This window comes from Lipotes vexillifer, unplaced genomic scaffold, assembly GCF_000442215.2.
Source record: "Lipotes vexillifer unplaced genomic scaffold, Lipotes_vexillifer_v1.1 scaffold58, whole genome shotgun sequence".
Classification (NCBI taxonomy): domain Eukaryota; kingdom Metazoa; phylum Chordata; class Mammalia; order Artiodactyla; family Lipotidae; genus Lipotes; species Lipotes vexillifer.
Genome location: NW_006781997.1, coordinates 4,078,706 through 4,096,117, shown reverse-complemented (window position 1 = coordinate 4,096,117; position 17,412 = coordinate 4,078,706).

The following is a 17,412-nucleotide window of genomic DNA, read 5'->3' as shown; positions in this document are numbered from 1 at the left end:
TCCTAGTGATCTTTATCAAATTGAGAATAGCAGTCGTTGAATATGCTTGTCTTTGTGCAGTGAATATTCATGTTTTCTTTATTTCTCCCAGTGATACTGTGTCAAAACGGCATTTGACAAGTCAGTCAAGTGAAACAAAATTCTGGGGTCACCTGAATGCCTGTTTATTTCATTAGGGGTGGAGTCACATCCATTGTGTTCAATTTTCTTGTTTTATTTTCATAGCTAGATACATGATTTAAGGGCAGTTTACTTGGAGAAATCACATTTCTCTTACATAGGTTACGTGAAATAGGAAAAACCTAATTCTTCCATCAGAATATAGGAATCTATTGGACATATACACCCCTGCTTCATAGGAGTGAAAAGCTTCCTTTTGTGTCTCCTGAAAATATTCAGGTACAGGGCTTCTGGAATGAAGAATTTGTTGTACTTCTGAGTTACTAGTTGATGTTTCTCCTGTTGGCACTGTACATCTTCATGCAACACATCCTGTTTCTCCCTTTACATTGATTACTAGGGTGCTCAGAACCAAATGGGTATTCTACTTCTACCGAATATGAGTATCAATTCTGCTTTCACATTATAATTTTTAGACTTATTTTTCACTAAGTCCAATTTCCTAATTTACTTACTTTTTGAAAAGCTTAACTGGCCTTTTTTAGGTTGTCCTAAAAATGTGGATCTCAGGGCTTCCCTGGTGGCGCAGTGGTTGAGAGTCCGCCTGCCGATGCAGGGGACATGGGTTCGTGCCCTGGTCGGGGAGGATCCCACGTGCCGCGGAGCTGCTGGGCCCGTGAGCCATGGCTGCTGGGCCTGCGCGTCCAGAGCCTGTGCTCCGTGACGGGAGAGGCCGTGGCAGTGAGAGGCCCACGTACCGCAAAAAAAAGAAAAAAAAAAAAAAAAGTGGATCTCACCTTTGCCTATATTAAATCACAAACTTTTGAGGATGGGGTGAGGGTGTTACCCAGGCTCCATCAGGAAGGATAACCCAGGTCTTGCTGGCTCTTGCCTTTGCACTTCTTCTGTCCTCTGGGTTCTGACCTCTGTCCACCTGGTGACAGATACATGCTCTCTCTCTCCTTCCCCATGCACCTGAGCACAAGCTTCTCTGGCAGATGTTCTCCACCCCACCCCCTCCCCTATTCAGATCATCTCATGCAAATAAATATCACAGGCTTGCAAATGCACTACTTGATACAAATTCCTGAAATCCTTTTAGCTCAACCCAGATCCACACTACAGATTTATTCAACCTAGGAAGCCAGGAAATGTACAGAGTACAGGGGAGTGACCAGACTTTCTCTATTATTTCCACCTCTGTTTTGTTTCTCTGCAGCCCCAGGGCTGCGTTCCCATTCCAGGTACTCCAAACATTTTAACTGCTCTCTTTTATACAGTCAGTCAGGTCACAGCCAGGGTGCACCCGTGCTGGTGATACCCTCTCATGAAGGCTTCCTATCCATGATTTTCTTGCCTCTGATGCACATGCTATTCATGGGATGTAGATGGAAATTGCTCCATTAATTTCCTGACACTCATTGAATATGTGCTTCTTGAGAAAAACAGTGTGCACAAATAATTGGGAAATGTACAGGGGTCCTATGCCCTTTACGGCTTCAAAGAAAAGAACATAAATTAGGAAATTATTCTCCTTTTTTTATTTTTCATTTTTTAATACCACAGGTTCTTATTAGTCATCCATTTTATACACATCAGTGTATACATGTCAATCGCAATCGCCAAATTCATCACACCCTCACCCCCACCCCCGCCGCTTTCCCCCCTTGGTGTCCATTCGTTTCTTCTCTACATCTGTCTCAATTTCTGCCCAACAAACCGGTTCATCTGTACCGTTTTTCCAGGTTCCACATTTATGCATTAATATACGATATTTGTTTTTCTCTTTCTGACTTACTTCACTCTGTATGGCAGTCTCTAGATCCATCCACGTCTCTACAAATGACCCAATTTCATTCCTTTTTATGGCTGAGTAATAGTCCATTGTATATATGTATCACATCTTCTTTATCCATTTGTCTGTCGATGGGCATTTAGGTTGCTTCCATGACCTGGCTATTGTAAATAGTGCTGCAATGAACATTGGGGTGCATGTGTCTTTTTGAACTATGTTTTTTTCTGGGTATATGCCCAGTAGTGGGATTTCTGGATCATATGGTAATTCTATTTTTAGTTTTTTAAGGAGCCTGCATACTGTTCTCCATAGTGGCTGTATCAATTTACATTCCCACCAACAGTGCAAGAGGGTTCCCTTTTCTCCACACCCTCTCCAGCATTTGTTGTTTGTAGATTTTCTGTTGATGCCCATTCTAACTGGTGTGAGGTGATACCTCACTGTAGTTTTGATTTGCATTTCTCTAATAATTAGTGATGTTGAGCAGCTTTTCATGTGCTTCTTGGCCATCTGTATGTCTTCTTTGGAGAAATGTCTATTCAGGTCTTCTGCCCATTTTTGGATTGGGTTGTTTGTTTTTTTAATGTTGAGCTGCATGAGCTGTTTATATATTTTGGAGATTAATCCTTTGTCCATTGATTCATTTGCAAATATTTTCTCCCATTCTGAGGGTTGTCGTTTTGTCTTGTTTATGGTTTCCTTTGCTGTGCAAAAGCTTTGAAGTTTCATTAGGTCCCATTTGTTTATTTTTGTTTTTATTTCCATTACTCTAGGAGATGGATCAAAAAAGATCTTTCTGTGATTTATGTCAAAGAGTGTTCTTCCTATGTTCTCCTCTAAGAGGTTTACAGTGTCCGGTCTTACATTTAGGTCTCGAATCCATTTTGAGTTCATTTTTGAGTATGGTGTTAGGGAGTGTTCTAATTTCATTCTTTTACATGTAGCTGTCCAGTTTTCCCAGCACCACTTATTGAAGAGACTGTCTTTTCTCCATTGTATATCCTTGCCTCCTTTGTCATAGATTGGTTGACCATAGGTGCGTGGGTTTATCTCTGGGCTTTCTATCTTGTTCCATTGATCTATATTTCTGTTTTTGTGCCAGTACCATACTGTCTTGATTACTGTAGCTTTGTAGTATAGTCTGAAGTCAGGGAGTCTGATTCCTCCAGCTCTGCCTTTTTCCCTCAAGACTGCTTTGGCTATTCAGGATCTTTTGTGTCTCCATACAAATTTTAAGATTTTTTGTTCTAGTTCTGTAAAAAAATGCCATTGGTAATTTGATAGAGATTGCATTGAATCTGTTGATTGCTTTGGGTAATATAATCATTTTCACAGTATTGATTCTTCCAATGCAAGAATGTGGTATATCTCTCAATCTGTTGGTATCATCTTTAATTTCTTTCATCAGTGTCTTAGTTTTCTGCATACGGGTCTTTTGTCTCCCTAGGTAGGTTTATTCTTAGGTATTTTATTCTTTTTGTTGCAGTGGTAAATGGGGGTGTTTCCTTAATTTCTCTTTCAGATTTTTCATCATTAGTATATAAGAATGCAAGAGATTTCTGTGTGTTAATTTTATATCCTGCAACTTTACCAAATTCATTGATTAGCTCTAGTAGTTTTCTGGTGGCATCTTTAGGATTCTCCATGTATAGTATCATGTCATCTGCAAACAGTGACAGTTTTATTTTATTTCATATTTGTATTCCTTTTATTTCTTTTTCTTCCCTGATTGCCATGGCTAGGACTTCCAAAACTATATTGAATAATAGTGGTGAGAGTGGACATCCTTGTCTTCTTGCTGATCTTATAGGAAATGCTTTCAGTTTTTCACCATTGATAATGATGTTTGCTGTGGGTTTGTCGTATATGGCCTTTATTATGTTGAGGTAGGTTCCCTCTATGCCCACTTTCTGGAGAGTTTTTATCATAATGGGTGTTGATTTTTGTCAAAAGCTTTTTTGCATCTATTGAGATGATCATATGATTTTTCTTCTTCAATTTGTTAATATGGTTTATCACATTGATTGACTTGAGTATATTGAAGAATCCTTGAATCCCTGGGATAAATCCCACTTGATCATGGTGTATGATCCTTTTAATATGTTGCTGGATTCTCTTTGCTCGTATTTTGATGAGGATTTTTGCATCTATATTCATCAGTGATATTGGTCTGTAACTTTCTTTTTTTGTAGTATCTTTGTCTGGTTTTGGTATCAGGGTGATGGTGGCCTCATAGAATGAGTTTGGGCGTGTTCCTTCCCTTGCAATTTTTTGGAAGAGTTGGAGAAGGATGGGTGTTAGCTCTTCTCTAAACGTTTGATAGAATTCACCTGTGAAGCCATCTGGTCCTGGAATTTTGTTTGTTGCAAGATTTTGTTGTTGTTGTTGTTGTTGGAAGATTTTTAACCACAGTTTCAATTTCATTACTTGTGATTGGTCTGTTCATATTTTCTATTTCTTCCCGGTTCAGTCTTGGAAGGTTATACCTTTCTAAGAATTTGTCCATTTCTTCCAGGTTGTCCATTTTATTGGCATAGAGTTGCTTGTAGTAGTCTCTTAGGATGCTTTGTATTTCTGTGGTGTCTGTTGTAACTTCTCATTTCTAATTTTATTGATTTGAGTCCTCTTTCTCTTTTTCTTAATGAGTCTAATAGTTTATCAATTTTGTTTTCTCAAAGAATCAGCGTTTAGTTTTATTGATCTTTGCTATTGTTTTCTTTGTTTCTATTTCATGTACCTCTGCTCTGATCTTTATGATTTCTTTCCTTCTGCTAACTTTGGGTCTTTTTTGTTCTTCTTTCTCTAGCTCCTTTAGGTGTAAGGTTAGATTGTTTATTTGAGATTTTTCTTGTTTCTTGAGGTAGGCTTGTATAGCTATAAACTTCCCTCTTAGAACTGCTTTTGCTGCATCCCAAAGGTTTTGGATCATTGTGTTTTCATTGTCATTTATCTCTAGGTATTTTTTGATTTCCTCTTTGATTTCTTCAGTGATCTCTTGGTTTTTTAGTAACGCATTGTTTACCCTCCACGTATTTGTGTTTTTTACCCTTTTTTCCCTGTAATTCATTTCTAATCTCATAACGTTGTGGTCAGAAAAGATGCTTGATGTTATTTCAATTTTCTTAAATATACTGAGGCTTGATTTGTGACCCAAGATGTGATCTATTCTGGAGAATGTTCCATGCACACTTGAGAAGAAAGTGTAATCTGCTGTTTTTGGATGGAATATCCTATAAATATCGATTAAATCTATCTGGTCTATTGTGTCATTTAAAGTTTCTGTTTCCTTATTAATTTTCTGTTTAGATGATCTGTCCATTGGTGTAAGTGAGGTGTTAAAGTTCCCCACTATTATTGTGCTACTGTCGATTTCCTCTTTTATAGCTGTTAGCAGTTGCCTTATATATTGAGGTGCTCCTATGTTGGGTACATATATATTTATAATTGTTATATGTTCTTCTTGGATTGATCCCTTGATCATTATGTAGTGTCCTTCCTTGTCTCTTGTAACATTCTTTATTTTAAAGTGTATTTTATCTCATATGAGTATTGCTACTCCAGCTTTCTTTTGATTTCCATTTTCATGGAATATCTTTTTCCATCCCCTCACTTCAGTCTGTATGTGTCCCTAGGTCTGAAGTGGGTCTCTAGTAGACAGCATATATATGGGTCATGTTTTTGTATCCATTAAGCAAGCCTGTGTCTTGGTTAGAGCATTTAATCCATTCACGTTTAAGGTAATTATCGATATGTATGTTCCTGTGACCATTTTCTTAATTGTTTTGGGTTTGCTTTTATAGGTCCTTTTCTTCTCTTGTGTTTCCAACTTTGAGAAGTTCCTTTAGCATTTGTTGTAGAGCTGGTTTGGTGGTGCTGAACTCTCTTAGCTTTTGCTTGTCTGTAAAGCTTTTGATTTCTCCATTGAGTCTGAACGAGATCCTTGCCAGGGTAGAGTAATCTTGGTTGTAGGTTCTTCCCTTTCATCCCTTTAAGTATATCATGCCACTCCCTTCTGGCTTATAGAGTTTCTGCTGAGAAATCAGCTGTTAACCTTATGGGAGTTCCCTTGTATGTTACTTGTCGTTTTTCCCTTGCTGCTTTCAATAATTTTTCTTTGTCTTTGATTTTTGCCAATTTGATTACTATGTGTCTTGGTGTGTTTCTCCTTGGGTTTATCCTGTATGGGACTCTCTGCGCTTCCTGGACTTGGGTGGCCATTTCCTTTCCCATGTTAGGGAAGATTTCGACTATAATCTCTTTCAATATTTTCTCAGGTCCTTTCTGTCTCTCTTCTCCTTCTGGGACCCCTATAATGCTCAGAGCCTTCACTCCAGTGGGTGGACTTCTGTGGTATCATTCTCCTTTTTTTTCATTTAAATCCTTCCAAGTTATGTAATCAAAATATGGTTTTATAATTTTTCCCAATCATTCATTATCCCCTTTAGCTATTTGATTCAGGTTAAGTCAATTAAATATTGAACTATATGTAAGGCAGATTTATAAACTATAAAATAAATAAGAGATTTCTCCTACTCATAAGAAGTTTTAGAGTAATATGTTTTTTCTCACCTCTGGCTGCAGGCAAGAATCCCTTGGGCAGGACTTAAAAACACTGATGTCAGCACTGTAGTCCCCGGAACTCTGATTTAAGTGGTTTGGGGTGGGGTCTATGCCATTTTTTTAAAATTGAAGTATAATTGATGTACAATATTATCTTAGGACATTGTTTTAATGTGATACTAATGTGCAGCAAGGGCTGAGGACCACTAAGGTAGGCACATGGGTTATGCACGAAACAGCTGTACTGCAAAGCAGAATATAATTTAACTGTTAGAAGACAGATACCATCACTAAGGCAAGGTCTCCATTCCCCACAGCTTTCTTCTAACCGCCTGCCACTGTCCCCACTGTGTTCTGGGTTCATTGCCTCACCTCTCTTCTCTCATAACTCCCTACAGTTACTCCAGACACAGCATTTATCAGTAACTTTTTTTTTTTTTCCATTTATCAGTAACCAGTGTTTTTGCTTCTGGACTAAATTCCCTGAGTCCAGGGACCAACGTCTGCAGTCAGAGTAATGGGGCAGCTCATGATACAGACAAGTTTCTTAACCTCTATGACTCCCAGTTATTTTTCTATAAGGTGTCAAAAATAAGAGTGCCTAACTCATAGGGCTGGCATGAGGACGAATGAAGTAATGCCTGTACAGCACTTAGTTCAGTGCCTGGAACATAGTGAGTGGACCATGAATGTTAGTTATTGTCATTACTAGTTTCTCTTGCCCCATACTGATTTGTACTTGTTAAGTACTTAATAAATAAAAATACCACTATACTTGACTTCACAGGCCACATTTATTGAAATCCTACGAGTGTTAAAGCACATCTTTAACAAGAGGCAGGCTGCTGGTAGTCCAAACAATGCCTCTGTGCATCTTAGAAAAAGGATCCTGTGCTGGTTTTGCTGTTCTCCACACCTCCCTGCCCTGGTCCCTGCCAAGTCCCTGCCTTGGGCGGCTGACCTCTCTTCATTGCATCACTTGGGCTCCCTTGCCAACAGACTGGAGTTCTGCCCATGGGAGACCCCAGAAGGAGAGTAGAAGGGCAGAAGGAGAGATAGGACATTTATCTCTGCTCCCTCCCTGCTTGGGGCTGCATTTCTGGTAGGGGCTGCATCTGTCCACACCTGCACCTCCTGTCAGGAGTGGGGCCCGTCCACCATCACTCCAACTTCCACTGGCTTCTGAGAACACCATTTCCTTCCCTTGCTGCTGCAGGTCCAGGAGTGGTGATGGCTTCCTGCTCTTGCTAGTTTCCAAGTGCAATATCCCTTCTTGGTTTCCTTAGCCCTGTCCACACATGGGGAGGGAGGTGAGGTATTCCTTCATTAAAGTCTTTTGAGCTATCTGAATTGAACTATTTCCGATTAGGTGCCTGGCTGATACCTGCTCCTTCCTCAAGGACATTTTACTGCCCTCTGCTGGAAAATTGTGGTAAACAGTGTACATTTATTAGGTCTCCAGTGAGAAATGGTGCCGCTTAGATGTGGGTTGAAGTAAACAACTCAAAGCACAGCAAAGTCAGAGGTCAAACATTTATAACTTAATATAACTCACCACCTCGTGCCTCGTAAAGGAACACCAAAGCCTCCCCACTTAGTTATTCAGAATGTCCTCTATGGATACTTCCTCATCCTGTTTCTCTCTCCTGTTCTCTCACTCAGCAGCCCTCCTCCAGGTCTCCTCGTTGACTAGTCTGCCCTCCTTCCCCACCAAGTAAATAATAATAATTTGGGGGAACATATTTATATTAAAAATTATTTGTGTTTATCTGAAGTTTAAAATTTAATGGGGCATTCTGTATTTTTATTTGCTTAATTTGACAACTACTCCCTGGGCCATTAGCTGTCATTGGCAGCTCAGACCTTGTTCTAGGTTCAAACCCATAAGAGGAATGTGGTTGATTCCAGAGTCACATTTCTACAGGGCAGGTCTGATTTGGCCTAAAAAATATATTCCCTTCCCATTGCTTGTCTGTCACTTAGAGAAACTTCTCTTTATCAGCACTGGTGTGTTTCTTCCAAGTGCAGCCATGCCCTTTCCAGGATGTCAAAAGAACTAATAGTACCATTTACAGTTGAAATGTTAATTATATTTGTTTCCATAGGACCCAGATAATGAACCCTATGAAGTAAAGGAAAATTTTTGTTATGATTTGTGTAATTTTTAGTCTCAACTTTAATATCTTAATATTATTTATTGATAATTGATAATAAATGGTCATTTAATTACTCCATTTTTAATATGGCATTTTGCTTATATGCTGGTATACATTGCCACATATCATCATTTATCCCAAAGGCCTTATTAAAACACTGCCAGTTATTCAATTTTCTACCAGTTCAAAAAATTACAAAATCACCAAAAATTAAAAAACAAAACAATTAAGGATCTTTCTGTGTGATGTCTGTCTCTTTGTTTTGTTTGTATTTACCTGATCGTTCGTCAATAAATATTTTAGATACATATAGTGAACAGGACATTTGATAGGTACAGTGTGCAAGCAGTGTAAGAACCTCTCACTGGCTCTCTGAACTTCATACTTTGACAAGGGCACCACAGATGCTTGGCAATTTGTATTAGTTATTGATATATAACAAATTAATCCACCAAGTCTTCGTGTATTAAAACAACAGCATTTATATCTCATGGTTTCTGCAAGTCAAGATGTGGGTACAGCTTATCTGGGTCCTTTGCTGCAGAGTCTCTCACAGATTGTGTCAGGTTTGCCAGGGCTCTGGTCTCGTCTGCAGGCGTGAGTGGGGAAGTTGCTGCTCCAGGCTTCCATGTGGTTGTAGGCAGGATTCACTTCCTTCACGGTTGTTGGGCTGAGGGCCTTAGTTCCTCACAGGCTGTTGGCTGGAGGCTGATCTCAGTTTCTTTCTACACAGGACTCTCTCTACAGTAGCTCAGAACATGGCAGCTAGTTCCTATCAGAGAGTGCCGGCAAGGTGGAAGTCACATTCTTTCGTAACTTAATCAAGACAGAAGTCACAGTGTGTTATAACTTAACATCCTAATACTTTTATGATATTCTCTTTGTTGAAAGGAAGTCTCTAAGTCTAGCCATTAGGAGAAATTAATGTTGGGGTGAAAACTGAAGTCACCCTTACTAACTTTACTCTCTAGCTTCTGTTTTCCAAAAACTCTGACCTTATTGAACTGTTTACTTTGAGGGACAGAGAAGAGAAGGGAGTGCTTTTTAAGTGATGAAGAGGGGGCAGGAGAGATTTCCTCAGGAATAGAGAAAAATTGGAAGTCAAGGAACCTATTGAGAGCTACAGGCCTAGGTTTGAGTGGAGTGGGGGATCAGAGTTGATTTTAAGTGGATTTAAAGATAATAAATGGATATTTCTTTTTTTTTAATTTTATTTTTTATTGACATACAGTTGAATTACAGTGTTGTGTTAATTACTGCTGTACAGGAAAGTGACGCAGGTACACATTTATATACATTCTTTTTCATATTCTTTTCCATTACGGTTTATCACAGGATATAGAATATAGTTCCCTGTGCTCTACAGTAGGACCTTTTTGGGTTTTTTAAAATACATCCACTTTTTTTTTTAATAAATGTATTTATTTATTTTTTTATTTTTGGCTGCGTTTGGCCTTCATTGCTGCACGCGGGCTTTCTCTAGTTGAGGAGCGCATGCTTCTCATTGTGGTGGCTTCTCTTGTTGCAGAGCACGGGCTGTAGGTGCCTGGACTTCAGTAGTTGTGGCATCGGGCTTAGTTGCTCTCTGGCATGTGGGATCTTCCCGGACCAGGGCTTGAACCTGTGTCCCCTGCATTGGCAGGCATATTCTTAACCACTGCGCCACCAGGGAATTCCCTATAAATGGATATTTCTTACATACACATGTAAATTTATGGACTGAGAGGCATAGTCACTTGTGATATTTGTTTTTTCATTTTAAGAGTAGGTGTGGGATTGAGAGGGGACTAACACGAATGTTTTAAACTAACTGCATTTATGGATTTAAATCTCGGTGTGTCTAATTTAAATTGGTTGTTTGTAGAATTCTATAAAGCCTATTAAATCATGTTGGGTAGAATTAATTCCAGAACAATTATTGATGCTTCCACCAGACTTTGTATTCCTCTTCATAATTATTTTCCAATACATGAAATGCCGTGAAAAGACCAGAACAAATGAGTGTTTGCTCCTTTAACTTGTTATTTAAGTTATAGAATATGGTGTTTATTGGATTTAGGAGATAAAAATATTAGAAACATTTTCAAGTTTGAGATAAAATCTCAGTAAAATGAACAAAACCGATGCACCCCATGCCTCATTCTTAATTCTGTTGCTCCTTTCTTTTGAAAAAACATTCAGACGTTTAGTATGACCTCTCGTTTCCTCTGCCATGGGCCCCCTAACCAGCCCGCATTCTGATGCTGCCATCCTGGTGTCCGCTGGACTCCTGCCAGAGCCTCCCAGCCGCTCCCCGCCACTGCCACTGCTGGCCCTCAGACTGCTCCTCTGCACTGCAGGAGAGCAATTTTAAAACAAACACACACACACACAAATGATGTCAGACCACCCCGCTCCCTCCTCAAGACCCACCCAAAACATCTCATCCAACTTTGAGTAAAGCAGAGACTCCTTAGCTCTCCTGAGCCAGCCTTTCCAGTGTCATCTCCGCTCGCCCCTCACTGTGTCCACCCTTTGTTCTTGTCCTTCCTCAGGCTTACTAAACTCTAGAGCCTAGTTCAGATGAGTCAAGCACACTGAAAAATGAACCAATAATGAGTTCTAAAAAAAAAAGGAAATCTCCCCGAGGTGGTCTAAGTGTACATACTGATTATTTTTACTAGATACATTTCTCATTAGCTTTTGCCTGCATCCATTCAGGTTCTGTCTCATGTATTAGCTTCTAGTTCATTCTGTCAAATGGCAATATAATCGAGACCCTCGTGTGGGAAGCAGATTAATGCAGCCTTCTTTGCTATTACTCTCCGAGGTGAGTGAAGATGACCTGTTTGGCTGTTCAGCTAATTTTTGCTGAGAGTTAAAGGATGGATAATGTATCTGTGTGATGAAATTTAGCAGTAATACCTGTGGGCTAGATATGTCATGGTATTTGGGCTCTGGATAGTGGATTGTGAGTCCAAGGCAAATTTATTTGCTATTAAATTCTCTCTCCTTCAATTCACCAGTCCTCATGAGTAGACATCTTCTAGTTTTCAAAAATATCCTACCTGTCAGCAACTTTGGAAGCTCTGCCTGCCACCCCCCACCACTGACCATGCCCTTAGAAAGGAGATACATTTTCTTGATGAAGAAATATACTATCAAGATGGGCAGGCTTGAATGGGATGGAGAAAATGGAGGTATTAATCACTCTCAATGCTCTTGGAAAAAGGAATTTCTATTTTAGCAAAGCAAACCATTTCTCTTTGGTTAAATAACAAAAGTGGACTCTAAACTCTCCTTACCTTTGGGTCCTGTCTGAGAGCCTAAATCTGTGCAGATTCCATAGGACCCAGTTCCTTCTCTATGGTATTCTTTCTCCCAGCTGTCTCTGTGTGGTGGACAGAGTTGAGGCCAAGTTTAGGTCACTTTTCCTGGAGATTTTATATTGACTCATATAGTTCTCCCAGAGCACATCCTGCCTAAAGGGCTTCAAGTTCTCAGGAGAAAAATATGACTATTTATAAGCCATAGAAATACATACTAAGAGATGATGAAAACACAAAATGGTACATTAAAAGCTTTCATCACTTTCTCTAGAGGGTCAGCGATATGCCTGTCAGGCACCTACAGTGTGCTTAGTACTTCTCTAGGATGAATAAGCCATTTATTGGGGCATTCTGTAATGACAAATATAAAACAATGAGTAATACACAGCATGATAGAGGACAAAACCAGGGACTGCAGGAACCAAAAGGATGGAGATCAAGAGGACTGAGGTAATCAGCAAAGCCTTCAAAAGTCTTCACTGGTGAGAATGATTTGCCTTGGAGTCAAAGACTTTTCCTTATGGAGCCTACACAGTAGCTTCCCTAGTTTTTTGTGTTTGTGTTTGGTTTTTTTTGTTTGTTTTTTTTTCCTTCCTTGCGGTACGCGGGCCTCTCACTGCCGTGGCCCCTCCCGCTGCGGAGCACAGGCTCCGGATGCGCAGGCCCAGCGGCCATGGCTCACGGGCCCAGCCACTCCGCGGCAAGTGGGATCCTCCCGGACCGGGGCACGAACCCGCGTCCCCTGCATCGGCAGGCGGACTCTCAACCACTGCGCCACCAGGGAAGCCCCTGTGTTTGTTTTTTATTTTTATTTTTCAAGCTCTTGTTCCGTTCCCTCAGAAATGTGATCATTTAGGCTACAGCTGGCCGCTTATAAAGAGACCTAAGTCCTCCTCTATCCTACTTACTGGGGACTCCAGATGTTTGCAATGTACAGTTCGGCTTATAGAACCATCCAATCCCATTTCCGCCTTCAAATCTGGACTCAGGTTTCTTTGGAGGCAGCACAATAACTTCTTACCAACACTAGAACCCGATCACCACAGATGAGTTACCCTCTGTCCAAGAGCCGCAGGATGGGGGCCGAAGGGCACTCTCCTGACCCCCAGCACCACTAGTAAACCATTACTCCTGCATGCTCACATGCAAGGCTTTCTCTGAAGGTTCAGGCCTTCCACCTTTCTCTTCTTCACGGCTGTCTTAGCTGGTCACTCTTCCACACTCACTAATGACTGTGGGCTGTGGCTCATATCTTCCTTTTCATCCCAAGCTCCACTGTCATTCTTGAAAGAAGCACAAGCATTGGAATCAGAGAACAGGGTTTGAAACACAGCTCTGTCCTCTACCAATTGTGTGACCATAGGCACATTGCATAATATCTCTGACCCTTAGTTTCTCATGTAAAACACGATGATGGTAGTTACTTAAAAAAAAAAGGCTCGGGGACAAGTAAATTGCTCACCACAATGGCCAACTCATAGAAAGTGATACATAAATTTTTGCTTGTGAGGATTGCTATGACGTGGACAGCTCACCTAACGCCCTCTGTTCATGGTTCTCAGATCTCAACAGCTCCGCCAACCTCCACACCACCCTGCCACTTTCAACTTTGAGCTACACCCAAGCAATCTGAATCATTCCTTCTGCAAAATCCAAAAAGTCTACATTTTTTACACCACCTTCTTCTATTGTTCTAGCCCTCTTATTTCTCTGTTCTTCAGTGTTTCTTGATCTTCAGTTCCTCCTTGTCCTCCCCCATCTCTTTTCTTGTGTCTCAAAGAAGTATAGACCTCATGATGTGATGTTATTAATAACATTCTTTGACAGTTCTCTTGCTTTCTTGTCTTTCCTCTGCATCTTTCTGGCAAAACCCTACCGCTAAATCAATGCCCAGTCTCCAGAGAGCTATTAGAAGAATGAAGTTACACTTCAGTGAGGATCTGTAAGTTCACAGTCTCCAGCCTAGCTCTGGTGAGCTGCCTCCATCATGCCTTACATTTCAACCCATAACGTTCTCCTTGAGATTCCTACATGTCACCTCCCTGAAAGCTCCCAGCTGAGGCTCTTGCCATCTACATCATAAGAGTCACTCCCTTGGCTTTCTGCTACATACCCTCTCTCAGTCCTTTCCCAACTCCTTCTCCACCTACACAGATCCACTTGCTCTTATAGTAGAAGATTCTGTACCCCATCTTTTCCTATTTCCTTAGGGTTGTCATTCCACTGTGCACCTCTGCTCTCTCCCGTTGCTTTACGCTTCTTCCACCTACTTGCTTTCTCTTTCAAAATATAAATGTGGGGCTTCCCTGGTGGCGCAGTGGTTGAGGGTCCGCCTGCCAGTGCAGGGGACGCGGGTTCGTGCCCCGTTTCGGGAAGATCCCACGTGCCGCGGAGCGGCTGGGCCCGTGAGCCATGGCCGCTGAGCCTGCGCGTCCGGAGCCTGTGCTCCGCAACGGGAGAGGCCACGACAGTGAGAGGCCCGCGTACCGCAAAATAAGTGAATGAATGACTGTGATCAGCATCTTCTCTCCTTCATGGGATCCCCTTCTCCAGACACTATTGGCTGTGCTCTCCGGTTGAAACATTCCCCTGGTATTTCCTGCCGTAAATCTCTTACCTCTCTTCCTCCTCCTCCTCTTTCTCCTCCTCCTTCTTTCCTCCAATAAACACATGAACATTTTTCAGGCGTCTGTCCTCCACCCTTTCCTGTTGTTATCCTGGGTCATCTCTTACAGAGGTGAGAGTCACAATGTTTAACAGCTGGCACCGTTGGGCACTGACAAATCAGACCAGGTACTGGCCATGAGCATGAGATTTAGTTGTGCCAGAGCATACCAGCTGAGCATTAGTCCTGACTCCATGGCATCCACAGTCACCTTTGTCCCTGGTCTGTGCCTCTTACCCCAAACCTCTTTCGTAAATCAAAGTGGACACACTCACTTGGACAAATGTCAGGCACCATAAGTTCAAGATTTCCAAAACCGAGCTCTTCTTTCCCTCTTTTCTCCAAATGTTTCTTCTCCTGTACTCCCTGTGCTTCTGTTGATAGGGAATGGCACGCTACTCTACCTCAAGCAAATTGGTCTTACCACTGTGATCCTGGCTCCCATTTCTACCTTTGTTGCAGTGGGAAGAATACAAATCTTAAGCTGAGAACTTCCTGCTAAAATCCTACAATGGCTTCCTGCTACTTTTAGGATAAAATTCAAACCCCTAGGACATACAAGGCTCTTTAGGTTCTGGCCTCTGCCCACCTCTTTAACCTGACCTCAGCGCTTCCCTCACCACCCTTAGCCCTTTGTTCTCTCCATTCCATGCTAGATGAACCCCAAATACCAGCCCCAAAAAGTCATGTTCATTTTTGTCTTGTACCTTTCCACGTCATCTCTCAGCTACCTGGTCCATCGTCATCACCACCAACTCACCATGACCTCTTTGATAGAATAGCTCCTACTTATCTTTAAAAACTTAGATATGCCATTTCTTTTAGGAAGACTGTCTTGAGCTCCCCACCATCCAGTTTGGGTTAAGTGTACTGCCCCACTGCTCTCATCACTCCTCATGATTGCCTCTTCCTTCTCACTTAGCAGAAGTTCCTGTATCTCTCTATTTACCTCTCAAACTCTTCCCTGCAGTGTGAAGTCCTTGAAGGAAGTCCGGATTAGTGCTTTGCACTCAGTAGAAGCTCAACAAGAGTTTATGGATTGAAGGGCTGATTACACCAAGCAGGAAGATTATAAATGATGAACACCAACACATTGGGTCTGTTCATTGTTACTCTATGGATTGTGTTTATCATTTGAAAAGACTTGAAATTAGCAATGCAGAGAACACTGCCTGGTCTTTGTTCAGTGTTTGGAGAAAGTATCAAGACACACAGAGTGTCCCTCAGGAATTTCTGAGAATCTAAAATCGATTAGAGGGCTCTGTGAACACCTGCTGCCTTCCCCTGGGTACCCGTGGGTGCGTAATTAATCTTGACTGACTGACTCCCCCTTTCTCTGTGTTTTGCCAAAACATGCCCATATGCTTTAAGTTACTTTTATTTGCCACTGTCCTCCTGTCTGCATTTTTCTTTCACGGAGTAGGAATTGCAGCAAAATGGTTGTAAGTTATATTCTCTAATCATCTTGTTTGATATATTTAGTACTTTCTCAAACCCTGCTTCTCTTTTAATCACTTCAGTAAAATGAAATAATTAATTTTTATATGCTTCTCGGTTGCCCTGTAATTTTGTTACATCAAAAATATGTTCTAGACACAAATTATAATTTAGCTTGTTTTTCTGGATCCTGTATTGCCTGTAACCATTTGATTTACGCTATTAGAGAGGGATGCTACACTTTCTAGAGGCCCAAGCCTCTGTGTCTCTGGTGACATGGGAGTGGTGGGAAACAGGTGGGGAAAATGCAATCTGTGAGTTACAAAGGGAGAGGTCAGCAGAGGAGGCAAAGTCATTTGGAGCAGCTTAACCGCCACAGTAGTAAAGGACTCTTTCTTCAGGGTCACCATGCAAATTACTGTCCAAATTGTGGTTAAAGCATTTCCCCCCGGCCCTTATATTTTTATTTAATCTCTTCTCATCATGGCCGCCGCCCCGCCCAAGGGAGAGTCACAAATGGAAAAAATGAATTTCTCAAATTCTTAAGATAGAAGTTCAAGCTTATTGTATTAGAGCATTTTATTTTTGTTATACATATACTGTTGGTGGTAATTTAAATGTCGCTTATGATTGAAATGCAAAGTAACTGTTTTTCCATCATGTGATCCTTGCTGGGGTTTCCTGAGCTTGTTATCTGTCTCAGACCATTCTCATGTTCTCTCTCTCCAGAGCTGGTCACCAATAGACCTTGTGTTGTATTGTAAATGGCAAGGCTGGTGTTTATTCATTTCATATTATCATTAAGGAATGTAAGGAAATCGGCACTTACTGGTCACACAGAGTGCTAAAGCAGAGCTACGTGCTTTATATATGCTATCTCATTTTAGTTCCCACCATAATCTAGTGATGAAGAGATTATTTTCATCCTGTTAGATAAGTACACAGGGGTTCAGAAAGCTTAAGTAATTTGATTGGACCAACAGACCACAGAATGGGGTGGGGGGGAGCCTGGATTTGAACCCAATCATGGTTGTTTTGGGAAGCCCATTATTATTCTACTCTACAAGGCTACATCCCATTGTGACTAAGGAGTACCACAAAATTTAGTATTTAATTTCTTTTTTATTCTTGTTGATTTTTTTCTCTTTAAAAAATTTCACCGTGGTTCCTAATGGATTCTCTATGTCTCTTGTAAACTGCTTTGGAGGGTACTGTATGTACACATAAACGTACATGGTTATGCATGAGAAATGAGAGAGAGTTTTGTTGATATGTTAGAATATTTAACCAATAGCATTTTCTACTGAGGACTTTTCTCTTTTCTGTATTCCCAATTCGAGAGTTTTATAAAATAGTCTCTATCTTACAAAA